The sequence below is a fragment of the Triturus cristatus genome, chromosome 8, assembly GCF_964204655.1.
Source record: "Triturus cristatus chromosome 8, aTriCri1.1, whole genome shotgun sequence".
In the NCBI taxonomy this organism is placed as follows: Eukaryota; Metazoa; Chordata; class Amphibia; order Caudata; family Salamandridae; genus Triturus; species Triturus cristatus.
Window position 1 is genome coordinate 367,111,981 of NC_140591.1, and position 20,226 is coordinate 367,132,206.

Genomic DNA, 20,226 nt, shown 5'->3' on the forward strand with positions numbered 1-20,226 from the left:
CTGGGGTGCAATGTCCTGGTGAGGTCCAACAACTCCGTGACTGTGGCTTACATCAACCACCAGGGCAGTACTCGCAGTCCTTCGTTGAATTTGGTGGCTTGTGCGATTGCGGGTTGGGTGGAGTGTCATCTTCTGGCCATCTCTGCTCAGCATATCCGGGGTGTGGACAATGTGGTGGCAGACGCCTTGAGTCGCAGGTTTTTATCTTCTCTGACCCTGTGTCTCTCCCCCAGGATTTTCCGGTTGATCTGTCGGACATTCAGGACTCCCCAGCTGGACATGTTTGCCTCCCGGGTCGATGCCCAACTCCACCTCTTTTGTTCTCGGACTCCGGAGTTGGGTGATTGGGGGGTGGAGGCATTGTCTCTTCAGTGGCCCCCTTGGTTGCTGTACGCCTTCCCCCCGATTCTTGCCTTCTTGCTGAAGGTCCAGCGGATGGGTGCCCGGGTGGTTGCGGTCTTGCCTTACTGGCCGCAGAGGTCCTGGTTTCCATTATTGTTGAGCCTGGCGGTGGACCCTCCTTGGATTCTTCCCCGCTACCCGTCTCCCCTGAGGTCTCCCTCTCCCTCCCTCCTGGTCCCTCTCACCCTGGCGGTCTGGAGGTTGAACGGTTGTCTCTTGGAGTCCGGGGTTTGCCTGATCACCTCATCACTGTGATGCAAGGGTCCCGTAGGAGTTCCACTTTGTCCCCCTACTCTAAGCATTGGGCTTCTTTCTCCTCCTGGTGTTCGGGGCTTGGTCTCTCTCCTGTCTCTTGTCCTATCGCTTCTATCCTTCAGTTTTTCTTGGATGGGTTTCAGAAGATGTATGCCATGTCTACTCTGAAGGGGCAGTGGGCTGCTGTTCGGGCTTTCCGGGATCCGGTTTCGCTCCCGTCTTCGGATGGGTTGTTAGTTTCCCGGTTGTTCCAGAGTTTCTCTCTGTCCTCTCTTTCTACTCGTTCTCCGGTTCCTCCTTGGGATCTTTCTTTGGTCCTGGGTGCTCTGCAGTCCTCTCCTTTTGAACCCTTGGAGACTGTGGACCTTAAATTCCTCTCTTTTAAGGTGGCTTTTTTGGTTGCTGTTACTTCTGCTCGGCGGTTGGGTGAGCTCACTGCCTTGCGTTGTTCTCCTCCCTTTTTGCGTTTCTTGGATGAGGCGGTGGTCCTGTCTTTGGATCCTGGGTTTGTTCCGAAGATTCGTTCTCGTTTTCATTGCTCTCAGGAGTTGCTTCTTCCTTCTTTCTGTCCTTCTCCTTCCTCGCCTTCTGAGTTGTTGCTTCACTCCTTGGATGTGAGACGTGCGTTGTCCGTTTATGTTGCCCGCTCTGCGGGGTTTCGCTCTTCGGACTCTCTTTGTGACCTTTGGTCTGGCTGGTTGGGGTAAGGCTGCTTCTCGTCTTACTCTGGGTCGCTGGATCAAGGCTGTCATTTCTCTGGCTTATCAGGGCTCTGGTTTGCCTTGCCCTTCTGGGGTTCAGGCCGGTTCCATTAGGGGTGTTTCTGCTTCCTGGGCTGCTTTTCATGGGGTTTCCCTTGATGAGATCTGTCGGGCTGGGACTTGGGCATCTGATTCTACTTTTGTACAGCACTATCCTCTGAATTGTGCTCTGTCTGACCGGACCAATTTTGGTTGTGGTGTGTTGCGTGCTGTGGGGGCTGTCCCCCCCCCCTGATTCTGTTTGTTTATTGAAGTTTTTCACTTGCTGCACTCCATTTTTTGTGGTCGGTCTCTGTTCTCTGTGTGGTTCGCCAAAGGACTGTTTGTGGGGTTGCTTTGGTATGCCTCATTAGTTATGACTGGGTCGAGGACGAGGGACGTAGAGGTAATGCTATGATTACTTACCGGTAATCCCCATTACTCTTAGTCCTACTCGTCCTCGACCCAGTCATACTTCCCACCCGCCCTCCCTGTTCAGGCCTTTGTTGCTTGGTATGTCAGGATGTGCTTTCTGTTGGCTGTGTAATTATAGCCCCGGACGGGAGGGTGGGTGGAGCCTAAAAGCATTTCCTGTTTTGTTTTCTGTCAAGTGGAATACCTCATTAGTTATGACTGGGTCGAGGACGAGTAGGACTAAGAGTAATGGGAATTACCGGTAAGTAATCATAGCATTACTTATTTCGCCATTTTGTCTACTCCCTCTCCACTGAGGTACATGAAAATACCAACCAGGTATCACAGACACCGGACTCAGGACACAAGCCTCCTGTTCCCAGAGTTGGAAATAGGGTTCATATGCCTCACTTCAGGCAAGTCTTAAGTAAATAACTCTTGGGGCAAGCGTTCGGGTGCCACACCTAACGGCCATGCCACACAGGAATCACTCAAGGTGACTCCTAGGAGACTAACTAAGCCAAAGAGTGCAGTCATCTTTAAATGAGGAATCCTGTAAGGTTCACGTTCAAAGCTTAGAGGAAAAGTGTTGTTCTTAGTTGTTCACGTTCAGCTTTATTTTTTTAATTTACACAGCCCACGTATCCAGGTTTTTAATACACTTTCTGGAACTTGTACTTGACATTTTCATATACATATTACTGAGCATTCATAATTAAAAATAAAGAATACATTGAGACAAGACACAACATTTCTTTATTTGTAAATATATTATTCTTTTATTAGTGTACAATTTCAATAAATATTTTGAGGCAGTCTTTTAGATAGAAAGTACAAAGCTATAGAACATGAACACATATTCGTCCATTATACAATTACCTTACCATGATTCACTTTAGAGACACCAAAACCGCAGAATAATGCAGGCAAAGAGAACCTCTGTTGTTGAAGTATTTCAGAAACAGTTCACCCTCCACATTTTTGAAATTTTATTAAAACGATGTATCTTCGGAAAAACATTGACAAGTTTACAGTCAGATACTTAACACTTCGTGTGTTTACAAGAATTTACAGGACCTACTCATCTTCCCAAATTACTTACAGGGAGATGAAATTAAACACAGTTAACCAGCCATCGGGCACGGTCAGCCTGTGGCATGATAACAGTGGTGAAAGGGTAAAGAAGGTGGAAAACAAATGGATGGGTACCTACTAGCTGCTTAACTGTGAAAGTGCATGGGAGGGAGAGGGCACGTTAATTCATTTTTCTACTACCAGATGGTTCTCCTGGTTGTGCTGCCAGGAACAAAGCCTGTAGGTCAAATATCAAGTGATATTAGGTGAACTACACCTACCAAGCAGGGATTGAGGAATTGAGTTATACAGGGCTATTCACAAAGGTAACTTACACTTGCGAGTAATTTACATGTGTATGTTTACTCATACACCTTTGAGTAACTTCACTACTTTTGGTCTCCACTTCGGAGCATCACTTTGGTGAAATAGAGGGGAGGGTAAAAACGTTTATTTAACTCTAAAAAATAAATACAAATGTTAAATAATAATGTAAGTTAATTCTCTATATATAACATGTAGAACAAAACAGAAAAAACGTAACAGCACTATTAACTTAATTTTTCATGAATTTTGTAATTCATTTAAATATACTATATTAAATGAAAATTATTTTTCGTAAGTTAAAAATTACAAAATACATTCCCACCTAAAGTAAATTAAAATACTGCATATTGATAAAAGTGATATATAGAATTAATTAACATTTATTTAAATATATCAATAAAAATAATGCTACATAATTTTTTAAATTAAAAAAGGCAGTTAAAAATATTTTAAAATTAAATAATTGTTCATTGTTTTATTTTAACATTTATTCGTTTGTATCCCAATGTTGACGCCGGCGCTCCCCTCTAGGGCGGTGCATTCTTTCCGACTGGGAAAAGTCGGTTTAATATTCCTCAAAAAGAACAAAAAGACAGCACACTTCGTAGTATAAGAATGCACTCACTCGTGTGTTGAAGTTCAAAAAAGGCGCTTTATTTGCAAAAACGCTGCTTCACCCAACGCGTATCACCTTTGCTGAGGCTTGATCACGGGATGTGGTTTGTGTAACACAGACTTCTTTTATTTCTACATTTTTGCATGCACTCCTCTTTTGTTGTTTCTCTCATGATGCATTGTGGATATTGTAGTGTGCACGTGAATTAATATACAAATATACTTTTTTTTTTCTTTCCTTTTTTTATCAGTATTTCTATTTTTCAGTGCTCTTATATTGTGTTATATAAAAAGTATTTCTGTTATGTGTGATTATTCGATGTTTTTCGATTTATTTCAAATTTGGGAAGCCAATAAATTGGAAAGCAGTTAATCCATTGATACTCTCTGGTGAGTTTTTCTTGCATTCACAGTCTATGTTTCTGTCCTCATCGATCACTTCATCTCTCTGGTGAGTTTTACATTTTATCCACTCTCTGGGGTGAGTTTTGTTTACAAACTTCTATTCATTTCATGTTGGTCAGTGATCAGTTTATCTTTTTGATGAGTTTTTAGAGTTTTGGTTTACCAAATGTTCATTGTTTTTATTTACAAATGTACATATAACTCTTCATTTTGATTCAATCCTCTGGGGTCTAGGGTTCTGAATGTTATGATGTGGCGGGATTCTTTTTGTCTCAGAGTCTTTATTCTATCTCCGCCTCTTTCTGATTGTAGTATTTGCTCCAAAGCCCAGAATTTCAATGACTCCCATTTACCATCATGATGTTGATATATGTGTTTTGCTATGGCATTTGTTGAATCTTTATGAGTCATGGCTCGGGTGTGCTCCAGGATTCTCTTTTTAACCTCAAAGATTGTGCTGCCGATATATCGTTTCTGGCAGGGGCATTCTATCATGTAAACTACATGAGTGCTTTTGCATGTTAGGTGTTGTTTGATTTGCCATGTTTTGTCTTTCCCGAAGTTTACAGTTTTCGTTGGCATTGCAATTTTGCATACTTTGCACTGCTTGCAGGGCCAAAAGCCTACTCTTTGTAGCCAAGTTGTTATAGGGGCCTCTTGAAAGTGGCTGTGTATGATTCTATCACTTATGTTTGTTGCCCGTCGATAAGTGACATTCGGGTGGTTACCGATGATTTTGGATAGGGTTTGATCCAATTGAAGGATTCCCCAATGTTTTTTGATTATTGCTGATAACTTGTGATTTTCTGCACTTTGCGTGGTTATCAGTCTTATGATCGTTCCTTCTTTTTCTTTTTCTCTTTGTGTTGATTGTGGTTGTAAGATATCTTTTAGATTCAGGACCGATACCCTGTCTAAGCTTTTTTTCACCACATTTTTCGGATATTTCCGTTTGAGAAATCGTGCTTCAGCCTGTTGACTATGTTTCTGAAATTCACAATCTTCCGAACAATTTCTACGCATTCTTAGAAACTCTCCATATGGAATGCTGCATTTAAGATTTTCTCTGTGGAAGCTTTTCCCATGTAGAATTGAGTTTGTCGCAGTTTTCTTTCAATGTAGTGTAGTTTGAAGAGAGTTTTTTGTAACGTAGATTTCTGTGTCTAAGAATTCAACTCTGTCCGGACTGAATTTGTATGTGAATTTTAGATTCATTGGGCTGTTATTCAATCTTTCAAAGTAGGTCTTGAATTCCAATTCGGTTCCATCCCAAATGATAAAAAGATCGTCTATGAAACGCAGCCATAGTACTATCTTTTGTCTAAATTCGTAGTTTGTTGTATTCCATACCACTTTTTGTTCAAACCGCCCCATTGTTAAGTTTGCGTAGTTCGGCAAAAAAGGGAAGCCCATTGCACATCCCTTTATTTGTTTAAAAATTTGTTTATTAAACAAAAAGATATTGTTGTGTAGACACATGGAGATCATCTCATTCAGCATTACATTATGTTCTTTATAATGAATGCTTCTTTTTCCCAGGAAGAATTTGCATGCTTCAATTCCTATGGTGTGTTCGATGTTCGAATATAATGATACCACATCCATGGTTATTAGGTTGTAAGTTGGATTCCATTTGATTGAGTCCAATTTATTTAAAAGATCCGTTGTGTCTCTTAAGTAAGAACTCAAGTTGGTTACTAGAGGTGCCAGGAAGTGGTCTATGTATTCCGAAATAGGTTCCAGTAATGAATTATTGGCCGAAACTATCGGTCTTCCTGGGGGATTTGACTGATTTTTATGAATCTTAAGTAGACAATAGAAAGTTGCCATCGTTGGGTGTTTTTTATTTAGGTAGCGATATTCATCTTCATCTAACAGGCCCTTTTGGAACCATTTCTGTAGGTTCTCCTCCAGTTTGTTTTGGATTTCGTTTGTTGGGTCCTTCTTTAGTTGTTGATAGCATGATTGGTCTTCTTGCTTCCAATATATAATCTCCTTTGTTTATAATCACGATGTTTCTACCCTTTGTCCGCGGGTTTGATTTCGATTGTTTTGTCCTCTTGTAGATTTCTCAGGGCCTCCATTTGTTTTTTTGAAAGATTATTATTCTTTTTGCAATTGGTCATTTTATATAGATCCTCTATTATTGCCTCATGAAAGACATCAATTTTGTTGCCTGCTGGTAGGCTGGGATAATATTTGGATTTCATTTTAAGACCACTTTCACCTGCACCTTCTACCAATTGGAATTGCTGTAATTCCCCAATTGCTTCTCTCTCCTGGGTTTCTGTTGTCGTCCCCATTGTCATTATTAATTCTAGATTTTTTAGGTCTTCTACTTGAAGATTGCTTTCAATTTGTCTAGTGGTGGGTTGTTCAGTGTTATTGATTTTCTCTGCATAGATTTTTGCCAGTTTTAATTTGCGTGTGTATTTGTATAGGTCTATTCTTGTTTGAGCAATATCGAGATGTGATGTGGGGCAAAAATGTAATCCTTTCTTTAAGACCTCATTTTCTGTTGGTGTCAGGATTTTTTGTGAAAGGTTGATTATGTTTAGTTCCTGGGGGTTAAAGGTTGTCATCTCTATTTCTGTTTCCTTGGTTGTCTCAGCCGATCCTTGGACCACATATCTGTTTTTTGTTGTGGCTCCTCCCTTCCCTCTCTGCCCTCTCCTTGTCTTCCTCGCTGTGCTCCTCTTCCACGGCCTCTGCCACCTCCTCTTCTTGGTTGGTTGGTTTTGTTTTGTTGCTCCAGGGCCATTCTCATCTCCGTTAAAAAGTTGGTCTTTTTTCTCTGATCTGTTGATTGTTGGGGATCTTCTGGGTCACTTAAGTCTGTGCTTGTTAGAAAAATTTGAAAAAAAATCGAAAAACATCGAATAATCACACATAACAGAAAGACTTTTATATAACACAATATAAGAGCACTGAAAAATAGAAATACTGATAAAAAAAGGAAAAAAAAAAAGTATATTTATATATTAATTCACGTGCACACTACAATATCCACAATGCATCATGAGAGAAACAACAAAAGAGGAATGCATGCAAAAATGTAGAAATAAAAGGAAAGGTGAAACGCGTTGGGTGAAGCAGCGTTTTTGCAAATAAAGCGCCTTTTTTGAACTTCAACACACGAGTGAGTGCATTCTTATACTACGAAGTGTGCTGTCGCCTGGCAGCGCTTTTTGAAGAGTATATATATATATATATATATATATATATATATATATATATATATATATGTATGTATATATATATATATATATTTTAAGTCCCTACTGTCATTATTTTCTATTGGAGGGTGTTGCAGTACCAATGGTATGTCATGTGTGGTGGTGAATTTACTCAAACTCTGAGATGAAGTAATTTACTACTGTTTGGGTCTCTCCTTGGCTGCAGTCACTTTAGAAATGCAGTTTGTGAATAGCAATGAGCTTTCTCTTTTGTGGGTGGGTGCACATCCCTCCTTAAACCCCACTGTAACCCTCCTAAATGCTATGAGATAGGATGAGAGGGGGACGATAACCATGTGGATAATGAAATTACCAGACTGGCAGCTTTGAGCCAACCAAGTTCCCCAACAGACAAAATTGTGGTGTAAGGACTCCTTGCAATGCTGTGTTAAGTACAAGTCTATCTAACACCAGTGTCAATAAGCGTGTACCTGCGGGCATCCCCAGGCCAAATGCATAAAATCACCGCCCTCCTGGCTACACCACGGGCATGCAGATGTTGTATCCCGAAACATAGGGTTCAGCACCAAGGGTGTTTTGTATTTATGGTGAGAAAAGTACAAATGAATTAGCTTGAAACGTGCATTACTAGAAACTGTCAAGATACACATTCGCACCCAATCCTCCCTCAACAGTGGCTCCCCTAGGTCCTGTTCCCATGCTTCCCTGACCTGCAAGGCATGCAAAGTCTGCTATGGCTTTATATATCAGTGACACCAAGTGTCTCTCCGCCCCACATTTTAACATGACCCCCATGGTGCCAGACACAGGAGGTGCCGCAGAATACGTCCCCCAAGTCTGCCGGGGAAACGAAGTCCACGTAATGCAGAAATTACCCAGGACCCACTTTAAACTCAGTCTGTGCATCCTCAAAGGAGAATAAATTCTCATTCGGGTACAGAGCACCCCATAAGATGCAGCCCCTTTCCCGCAAGGAATGATAGGACATATTGGCCTCCATGCGCTGGAGTGGAGCAAGAATCCATATTGGTAACGCTCGATGAAATGGTGCTCTCCTAAGTACTACCATCACCATCCTTTGCCACACCCGAGCTGTCTGCCGGGCCACATAAGTGAGGTTCAGCGAAACACTCAACCCCTCCACTAACAGTGCAGAAGTTTCCCTCCTTTCACTGTCCGTTCCAGCATTTGCTGCTCCCAGTTACTTTCTTTGGCCAGTCATGTTGAGTGTGGCTGCAAAAAAACGTAATACTCTATCCTCAGCAATTCCAAACTGCTCTCCTCATACCTCTTCACCAAGGTGTTTCTAGTAACCGGACTGTGCCTGCCCACCCATAGAAGCGATGTAAGTAAGAAATCCAGCTGTTTGAAAACTCTAGAGGGCAGGGGGCAGAGAGAGTTCAGTATTGTGTAAAGACAACCCGAGAGGAGCACCATCTTGGAAACAGCTATCCTTCTCATCAATGATAGCGGTAACATATTTCTAAATTTTACTGAGGACTGCATTGAGTCCAGTACCCTGCCCATATTAAATTGCAGCTGAATCTTCTTTGTGTGGGTGACCATGATTCCCAGGTAACAAAAACAACCCAACTTCCACCTGTGCCCCAAATCCGTCAGAATATCCCTCGGGACACCGACCAACGACTTCCTACGATTGCAGTGCAGCCCAGACACTGTTCCAAACTCATCCAATATACGTAAATAGCTCGCCAAGCAATTTTCTGGGCACTCTGCTGTAAAATAACGCATCATCTGTGTAAAGCAACACTAGATGCTGCGTCGCTCACAGCTCCATGCCATAACCAAGACAGTTTGTGACTAACCCAGATCGCCATGGGCTCTATACCTAGCGAAAATATTAATGGTGACAACGGACAACCTTGCCGGTTGCCCCTCCCCAATTCCCAACAGTTGGAAAATAGGCACCCCACCCGCAACCTCGCATTAGGGCGTCTATAAAGCAATCGGATCCAGGCTCGGAATTTAGGCCCAAACCCTATAGCCTGTAGGACCTCCAGCAGCTACCTCCAATCAACCATATAAATGCTTTTTCTATATCCGCAGAGACCAGGGCCATTTTCTCGTCCATTCCCTCCACCTCATGCAGAACGTGAGTAATTCTCCTCAGATTCATGCCAGTGTTGTGACCTAGAATGAACCAGCACTAGTCTTCCTGTACCAGGCCGCTCATGACAGGAGTCAGGTGACTAGCTAGCATTTTACAAACGATCTTCACGTCTGTGCTTATCACTGTGAGCGCACAATATCCTGTTGAGCTTGCCCTATCTGCTTCAGGATTATTCTGATATTCCACCCTCTTGTATGGTCGGTGTCAGTACCCCTGCGTCCTGTGCTTCCTGGAACGCATCAATATTAGACCTGGTGTGAGAGCGGCTGAGAAATCCTGATAGAATCCATCTCCCCAGGAACTTTATGCCTAGACATCATCTTCAGTGCCATTCTCAACTCTGCCAACTTGAGGTTAAGCATTCAGTTCAGCACTGACCACCTCCTCCACCTGGGGGGCGCTCCAGGCGTCTGAGAAATGCCAGTATCCTCAACTGGGTAATGTCTGGATTTCCGCTGTACACCCCCTCTAAGTGCCGCTGAAACATCCACCATCGCCAACTGCGACACCGCCAGTGCGCCGTTCACCGCTAACATATGATCAACAGGGGCGACAGCCTCCTCCCTGCATAGTATCCAGGCCAACAGCCTCCCTAATTTATCCCGCTCCTTATGTAACTGTTGCCGATATTGTTTCAGAGTAAATCTGTCTAACCTATCCCAGGTATATGCTATTCGACAGTGCATGGCTGCCTCCTTCCTTCTATGCTTCTGATCCGTAATGTCCTGTGTCTTCAAATCAGCAAATTCGCCTCCCCCTCCTGTGGCTCCCTCGGCAGGTGCCTCCACATCCCACAAGTCAACTTCATACACTGGCCACACAACATCGCCTTCATGGCCTCCTACTCAGTGGCCCTGCAGGAAGTGGTACCCCGATTATGCTCCATGTATTGTGCCAGCATCCGAGACAGCAACTTCCTACCATTCTGCATTTGACAAGAAGTCTGCTGGAAATTGTCATAGTGCATTATGCTCCAGAGTCACTCCCCACCCTAGCTCAAAACAGACAGGGGTATTATCAGACAAAAACCTAGCCAGGTATGATACAGCCACCATATCATCCATGGTGATCTCAGACACCCTATCCAGTCTACTATGTGTTATAGGTAAGCAAATGACAGGTGTTTACTCTGCGCAGCAGTTGCTGAGTTATCCAAAGTTCGACAACCCCTTGATTATACAGCGCAGCCTTTAACGCGGCAGACATTCAGGGCTTCGTGCCCTGGTGGGGGGAATCCTGTCACGTTCTCCATCCAACACACAATTACATTCAACCAACCATAGCAGAGGTACATCTGCTTTCTGACTAACCAAATCTTGCATACCACAGAAAACTAAAAAGTATAATACAACTGACCCTTCCATTTCTTAGTCACCTTACCAGTTTCAAAGTCACTTACATGGGTCTCATGGAGGCAGGCTACATTAATGTTTTCATTTCAGGAAAGAGAGCACCATATAGTACTTGGTATAAGAGCCCAACCCCTACGCATTCCATGTCAAAAATCTGTTCTTATCTCCCATGAAAATGTGGTAGTAATATAAATAGCACTCCTATGCACCACAGTACAATGACACCCAGCGCAGCTGCAACAACACACATCAATACAACAAAACCCCAACCAGAAACCAGACCACTCCCCCGGCCTAGTATAGTGCAACATATAGCTTACATGTGTCCACCCAAATAATGTGCCAGGACAACACAAAACTGTCCTCCCGTCTAACAGTGACAGGGCCCCCATCTACCCAGCCCCAAACCCCCAACCCACCTAGATAGACCAATATACGAGAGTTAGGATTGCACCCACTCCCCACACACGAAGAGACTGAACCCCCCCCCCCAGCCTGGGCAGCCTACCACTCACACAGGCACACCCTATATGCATACCCTATGTGATGCTCAAAAACATGCAAGCCAATAGAGCCGCTAGGGGCCACCAATCCAGGAGAACACTATAATCATTCAGTGATGAATCGCTGCCTAGGACCGGCCAAATCTGCCAATTGCCCCCCCACCCCTCCCAAGCTCCGACGGACATGGTCTGGCCCGCCCGGGCACATCCTGCGCAGCGCGGCTCCTTTTATTGGCCAAAAGAGAAACAGGTGTGAGTGGCACAAGGGGTTCAGGACTGTGTAGTCCCCTGCGGCTGGTGTACAATGCAGCTTCCCCCTCGCAGCTGATGTCAGCAGAGCAGCCTAAAAGCCTCCCTCGCAACTTCCAGGGGCATATTGAGGCTTTGAACTATAGAGAGTCTCACCTAGTAAACACCAGGTAATTCAGTTCGTCCCTCAAGGAGCGGGACAGCGCAGCTCCTCTTTTTGGCCTAAATAGAAACCGGTGTGAGTGGCAAAAGGGGTTCTGGGCTATGTAATCCCCTGCAGCTGGTGTACATAGTAGCTTTCCCCTTGTAGCTAATGGTCTGCAGAACAGCCCGTAGACTCACTCACAACTTCCAGAGGGATATTGAGGCTTTGAAGTAACCAGAGACTCGCCCGGTAAACACCAGGTAATTCTGTTTGTCCCTACACACGAAGAGACCGGAGCCATGTGCCCCAGCCTGGGCAGCCTTCCACTCACACAGGCACACCCAATATGTATACCCTATGTGATGCTCAAAAACATGCAAGCCAATAGAGCCATTAGGGACCACCAATCAAGGAGAAGTGATGAGACACTGCCCAGGACTGCCAAAATCTGCCAACTGTCCTCCCCCTTGACAAGCATAAATGTAACATATTCGATGATCGTTCCTAAATAGTCAACAGTGTTTCAGGTACAGTGTCAGCCCCAGTGTCCTCAGCGAAAGGGTCGTAAATTAAAGCACAGCCTGCCCCCCTCCCCCCATCCAATGCCTATGTGACCTCCTCTTCCATCATCTGCATAGCCCCATCCTCCTGAATTGTAACTCGATGTGTGTCTGGGCACTCGACTGCAATCAATGCCCAACGCCAGACCCTTCCCCCCCCCAAACGCAGCCACACTGCCCAATGTGGCCAAGAGAGGACCTGTCCCACACTTCAAGCCAATCCCAAATCTCATCAGGATGTTCACAAAAGTGCACCTTGCTCTGTAATATCACTTTGAATTTGGAAGGATACAACAGCATGTATTTCAACTGCATTGCCTGTAGCTTTTGCTTTACAGCCATAAACTATTTGCGTTGTTGTTGCACCTTACTAGTGTAGTCCGTATAAATGGAAATCTTGCTGTTTTTAAAGTTCCCTGGCGGCTTTGCAAAATAGAATCCCTGTTTCGATACTTCAGGATTTTGGCTATGTTCGCTCTGAGAAGGGCACCGGGAGGAGGTGGCAGGATCGCGGGACCCTTGTATGGCCACCAGTAGGTCCGCATGTGAGGGATCCTCCCCCTCCCTCTAGGGATGTGCTGCAGAATTCCGCCCCCCTCCCTCCCGGTTAATAAGAGAGGGCTGCCTGGGCATACTATATTGTGTTGTTGGGAGTATGAGCGTGCCGTCTTGTCTTTCCCCATGATGCACAGTACCAAGTAGCAGGGAGAACCTCTTTGCTATTCTGTAATTGTTGTCCTCCAATGTCTCACCGGGGCCCTCTCTCATGGCTTGCCTCAATCCAGCAGCCCCCATGGGCTAAATCATGTGGGGTGGTTCAGGCACACTCCTGTTCTCAGGGCTACAGGCGCATCACTCCATCAACCAAATCTCCTCCAGCCACCTCCTCACAACTCCTAACTGCCGTACCATGTCCCCAGGTGTTGCTAGGGCCACCATCACCTGGCCAAGACCCCTGGCTGCCTTACCTGTGTGGGTACCAAGGTTTTCTGGGCCCGCCTCTTCTCTCCTTGTGGATTGTTGGGGTCCTCTTCCTCCAGGCGTCACTTGGTCCTCAATACCCCACGTTCCTCCATCAGTACCTACAATTAATTGGGGGCACCCAGGTTGCTCAGTCTGTGGTGCTCTCCTCGAATGTGCCAGAGGACCTCACCCGCTTGGGGCGGAGCCTGCTGTCTTTCTGTCAATGTGCTCTTGTGCCCTTTCGTACCTTCTGATCTTCCTCTATCATGCAGGCTGCCAGCTGGGCCTCTGTGCTACAAGCTACAATTGGGGCCTTTTGGATTGACAATTGCAACCGGGGCTGCACAAGTACACCCGCCACACACTCCAGTTTTCACTGGGGATGCAGAGCAGCACATTCACCAAGTCCCACATACGCGGGGTGACCCCCCTCTATAGTGGGGCTAAGTTATCATCCCAGAGTCAGCAAGTACCGCAGCCCAGATCAAGTGGCTCACAGCTTCATCTCCCCAGGTGCCGCCATCGCAGGCTGGCCAGGCACTCACCAGTGCCTCGCCGCTCATACAACACTCCATTTAGGCACGATTACTGGCCCACCACCAACCTCGCTCCGGTGGTGAGAAAAAAAAAAGTTCTGTCTTCAAGAATGAAGGCAATAATTTTGTTTTTAATCGGGCAACAACGTTTAAAGGTGCACAACCCAACACCCACAACCAGATCAATTTGGCATGCTGTCATAGAGAAGAGAGGGCCTAGTACTAAGGAGACAGATGGCTAGTCTGCTACAAAAGGGACATAACGACCAGTAAGCCATATTCCATTCAGAACTGGCAACCATAAGTGGACTATAAAATAGTGAGCTTGCCCATCATATACAGTAGCAGTCATTTTGTAAATATTCCACGTGGCAGTGGACACCTTCTGCAACACACTTGGAGGCAGATATCAGAGTACAGAGACAGCAACTATAAAGCAGTCGAAACAAATGTACGTAAATGCTACCAGATAAACTGATGTACCATTATATGGACTCTAGCCAACTGATGTGCGTGCTGGTGAGAGGTAAAGCTGGACCTTGCTTGCTGGTGTTGAAAAGGATGTTAACAGTAGCCGAAGTGGACTTCCACCTTACATGCAAACTATGTTTAGCCGTGCCAACCAAGAGACTGATGGACAAAAATAAAGTTTGTCTCCGGGCTTGGGGCAGAGGGGAACTAGACTCCCCACCTTTTGGTATGCCAGCTCCAACATGGTAAGGGAGCAGTTACTGTCAGAACCCAGTTCACAGGGCCTCGGGCATGCTGGGGTTACTGGGTCCCATCATGGGGGGTTGAGGCCTTTTACTCCTGATGTCCTGGGGCCCGACCTACTATAGATCCTGAGGAACTGGGACTAATACCCCTTCTGCAGTTGGCTCTCAGGTTAGGCATGGTCCGAGCAGTCCAAGGCTTCCTCAGAGGAGGTGTGTGTACAGGGGGGTGGACACTAGCTCACATCTCAAGGTGCGTGCAGCAGCAATGAATAAAAGCCCATCCAAATACATACTTTTGTGAAAAAAGAAGTATTTTTATTTTTACTAACTATACAAATGGAAATGCAACATTCACAAACAGTACAGTCCCCCTGAGGTCAGGGCTCTAGTGTTGTGTTCCCCTGGGTCCCACTCCCTCCTTGCTACTTGCAATAGTGGTTATTCTCTATTCACTAAGGAGTCCAAGCTGTCTGTTTTAAATTCAATAGTGTTACATTGCGACAGTGCTATCTAGCGAGCAAGTTCCCCTGAGGCTCACTGGTCGGAAATCAGTTTTACCGACACCTGCAGTCTAGGAATGCTGGCGCTTGGAGCAGCAGCAGCTGCATCAGGTGAGTTTGCTGCACGTGGCCCAGGCAGGCTGCACTCAGGAGTAGTAGAGTTCCTCACATGCCATCATGCCACCAAAACGACTGGAGTTTCCTTGTGGCTTGTCCTAAAATACGAGGCAAGTTTCTTGTTCGTCACACGGTAGGGTGTGGGGCTTCTTATGGCGATCCTGAAGTGGGTCCTTCGCCTTGATAATGGTGCGCTGGTACTCCCACAGCATCCTCACTTCTCTGGCGGGGGTTTCAATCAGCTCACAAGTAATTGCTGCTTCCGTGCCTCCCTCTGGCACTTGGGGTGACTGTATCCTCACCGTGCACTGGCTCCGGCCCGGTCTGCACAGCGGAGTCCTCTATGGTGGCCCGTCCTAGCATATGGGGACTCAGCCCACCACATCACAATGGCACAGCCCTCAAAGCACAGCAATTTTCTCACGGCAGGCCCTTCTGGCATATGAGGTCACCAACTCGTCACCATGCATCGGCCAACGCTAAATTCACAGCCGCGTTCCTCTGGCATGCAAGGGTTGCCCACTTCATCCTGCACACAGGCAATGACCCGGTCAGTGCAGCAGTCTTTTCCTCATCCCTTGCAAACAGAGTCCACTCGACAGGGTTCAACACTGGACCTTGCTCCCTACAGCACCATCCTCTCTCAATCAAGGGGACCACTGGTCTTGGTAAGCAGGCAGGCGCAGGTGCTCAAGGGCAGATGGTCTTGGATTCCCGGGGTGATGTCCACTCACCTAGCAGGGAGAGTAGCAAATCTTCGCTTCCAGTCCCAGTCACAGGCAGAAATCATGCAGAGCTTCCCCTCCTCACACAACCTGTGTGGCTGCTTCGCAGATGACAATTGTTGGGGGTTTCAAGCTCCCCTTCTTATAGTCCACTTCAAGACATCAAATGTGATTTAGAGTCTGAGTCTGGGAAGTTTATGTTGGGGGTCTGCTTCCTTTTAAAGTGCCCACTCCTTTGCCCTCTCTTCCTCTAGAAAGCAGTCTATTACAACAGGAGCGACTCCAAAGCTGATAGCCCTACAACACAGGCCATGGGACGGACTAAAGTTCACAGACAGATGTCAGCCACAGTGATATGTGTATCATAAAGTTAGCCCAGGACCCCAAACCAACTCTATATGATTTTCGTATCAACTCCATCTTATTCCAGAGATGTGCCCAGGCCCATTCCTTGTGAACTCTCACTGAATCAGAGAGCACCCTTTGAAGTGTATGGGGGAGGACTTGCTCCACCCTTTCCAGTGAGTGTCCCACAATGCAATGTACCATTCACAGACAAACATACACCCAAGTGTATACAGCATATATAACTGTATCCTCCATGTACTGTACCACTCACAGACCCACATATACTTAACATGCATGCCATGGACAGCACTGTATCCTTCATGTATTGTACCACTCACAGTCACACATACATCCAAGCACATGCATTCAGCATATATGCACTGCACAGTATAGCATTATTCATGTGTTGCACACTTCCCCAGGAAAGCATACATCCAGCGCAGTTACACCACTCATTTAATTATTTAAAAAATATATTTTTTTATTGTTTTTAAAAAAAAACAAAGTGAAATGAAGCAGCATTGCAAAATCAAATATCGACAACATGGGAAATCTCAAGCTACATGTCCCCTCCTCCCCTTCCCCCTTCTTCCCCCCTGCCACCGGTGTGCCGTAGTTGCCCGCAGCAGAAACACTAAAGGAACATCTAAGTCTCCTGAGGCAGAAAAGTCAACAACAGTAGCGCAGCACAGGTAACATACTTTCATATGAGTTCCATGCTTGTTCCACAGCGCATGTCCAGATTTATACTCCTAGTGCTATGGCGTCAGTTGCACCTTCTTGATCTTCCAGGGCTGAACCCTCCTCGGAACCCGTCTCAGGTGCCTGTAGCAGTGCAACTAATGCCTCCTACGCCCTCGCTGCTTCCAGTGCCTTTTCATTAGTAGAGCGCAGAGCCTGTTGTAGCCTGAGTGTACCTTCGCTCAGTGCCCATTTGAGGAATTCCGCCCTCCATCTCCCCACACTGGGCCCTGATTTCCAGTGAAGTGTGATTCTCTCTCTTAGCTAATACGAGGCCCAAGTCTATAAATTTGCTCGTCACTTTAGTTTTAGCAGTATGCGGGAACCAGTGCAATAAACAAACACCCTGATTTGGGTCTATGTTACGATCAGTTATTTCACACAGCAAATCTAGTACTTCCACCCAATACGTTCCCAAACTGGTACAACCGGATATCATATGCTGGAAGTTGGCCCCCTTCAAACTCGGGCACTGAGCTGCGGCCGTAGTAAAGTATTGGTTAATCTTAGCTGGTGTTAAGTATACTCAATGTAGTATATAAAATTGCACCAATTGAAATCTAGCGTTCCACGTGCTTTCCAGGCCCTTCTAACCAGCTGGGTCCACGTCTTCTCGGGGATTTCCCTGCCTAGGTCTGCTTCCCATTTCCCCTGTAGCGCACGCAACGGTTCTAATGCTTCAGTCAGCATGCGCCTATACAGGAACGTGATAGCCTTAAAGGTTCCTGCAGCCATTACCACATATTGGCATGCCATTGAGGTCTGCGGTTCCGACAATCCCGACTTCCAGTACCGTTGCATTGCCGAGATTAGTGCTGTATGCAGCAAGTAATCCCCCCGAGGGAGACCATATCTATCCTGCAGAGCCGAAAAGGATAAAAGGGTTCCTCTGTCATAGAGGTCGCCCAGCACCTGAACCCCCAGCGCCTCCCATTCGGCTAATGCCGTCCAGTCCCCGCCATGCGGGAGGGCCGTACACATACCCAGCGGAATCTCCGGGGCGTACGGGCGGGCAATCCCAGCTTGACGCTGGCTCCGGTTCCAGCACAATCTCAGCGTCTGCTCTTTATTAGTAAGCGATTCAAGGAGCATCTTCTGCTGAAGTACTATAAAGATGTATCGTGGGATCCATCGTCCCTCAGGACCGTCCGGGCCTCGAAACTCCAGAGCCACAGCTTGAGTGAGCCACTGCAGCTACACTGCTAAATAGTACCACTCAAAGTCCGGCACTGCCATACCCCTGTCGGCTCTCGGACGTATCATTGTAGCCATCGCGACCCGCCGTCTGCTGACCCCCAGAGAAACCCCCCAGCCATGGAGCGGAGCTGTCGGAACACAGAGCCCGGCACCCAGACCGGAAGCGTTCGGAAATAATACAATAAACGAGGGAGCGCCACCATCTTCAGGAGTGCCACCCGGCCTGCCACCGATAGCAGCAACGTGCTCCAAAACGCAAAGCTACCCCTAAGGCCTCTTATGGCCCGTCCCAAATTACCTTCCAGTAAATCCACGGGGGAATGATAAATATGCGTGCCTAAATAAGGCAAGCATCGGGGTTCCCAGCGAATGCCCGCTACCTGGGATGGGTTCACCTCAGTCGGAACCACTGGAAACAAGCAAGTCTTTGCCCAGTTCACGCCCAGCCCCGAGCATCGTCCAAAAGCATGAAGCAATTGCCTCGCTCCCTCCAAGGCTGTTGCCGTATTACCTAGAAAAATTAGCAAATTGTCCACATATAGGGAGATAAACTGCATATCCTCGCGGAGTTCCAATCCAGAGTAATGCCTCCCCAACTTGGCATGGGAGGCCAAAGGCTCAATGGCTAAGGCGAACAATAACGGGGATAGCGGACACCTCTGTCTTGTGCCCTGCTCTACCGTACAAGAGGAAGAAATCGTCACACCCGTCCGTACCCGAGCCCTCGCCAACTGGTAAAGTATCTCTGTCCACCCCGCAAAGGATTCCTCAAGCCCGAACACATGAAGGATCCGGATCAAATATGGCCACTCCAGGCTATCAAAAGCCTTCTCGATATCTACAGAGAAAACCGCTGCAGTGGGGGTCTCGCTGTGATCCTCCCCCAGTATTCGGAGGAGGCGTCTCACATTAGTCGCCGTAGTGCGTTTCGGGATAAAGCCCGCCTGGTCGATATGGACCAGCTGCGCCATATAGGGAAGGAACCGGGACGCGAGAATCCTACTCAATATTTTATAATCAGTTGTTAACATTGATAATGGGCGATAGGCCGACCTACTCAAGGGATCTTTTCCCGGTTTCAACAACGGGATAATGATAGCTCCGCGAGGGGAAACGGGCAACCCCCCCCCCCCCCCCCCCAGGTCCCGGGCATCTTGATATACCGCCAGCAGCCTGGGGGCCAAGAGATCAACGTACGTCGAGTAAAATTCTATTGGTAGGCCATCAGCCCCTGGTGTTTTCTTGCGTGCCATATGTTTTATCGCACTACGTATTTCACTCACTGTAATCTCCCGCCTCAGCGTGTCCGCCTGGTCCTCCTCGTGGCGTGGCAGTCGCACCTCAGCTAAAAATCCCTCTAACCCACCACCCGTCTCCTGCAGCTTACACTCGTATAGATCCGTATAGTAGTCCAAGAACATCCCATTAATCCCCCGCTGGGAATACTCCGGTACTCCTTCAGGGGAGGTCAAGGTCAGGATGGGTGTACCCCTCGGGCCGGGTTGGCCAACCAGGCCAAGAGGGTGCCCGCCTTATCCCTCTCCGCATGCGCCCGCACCAAATACGCTTTATAATCAAAGCAACGCAACCTTTCCACTTGCGCCGCCACTCCCTCTCTCGCGGCGAAGACCTCGTCTGCACCCCCGGATTTTCAGGGTGGGCTTTTTCGGCCTGACACATTCGCAGTTCTTCCCTCTCTATATCCTGCAAAAGCGTTTTCCGCACACCCGCCGTCTTAACAACACATAGGTCCCGCACCACCACCTTAAAGGCGTCCCATTACAGGGCCAAACCCAAAACTGTACTCTCATTCTCGATGAAATACTGCTCTATACCCTCCTGTACCTCCGCACGGAATACCGGGTCCTCCAGGGCCTCTGGGCGTAATCGCCAGGTAGGAATTGCAGGCCTCCCTGGGGACCAGCGCAACGCCAGTAACAGCGGATTGAGACCCGATATCGTCTTCGCCAAATATTCGCTATGTTTTAACATCACATGAACATCCGGGGTGCAC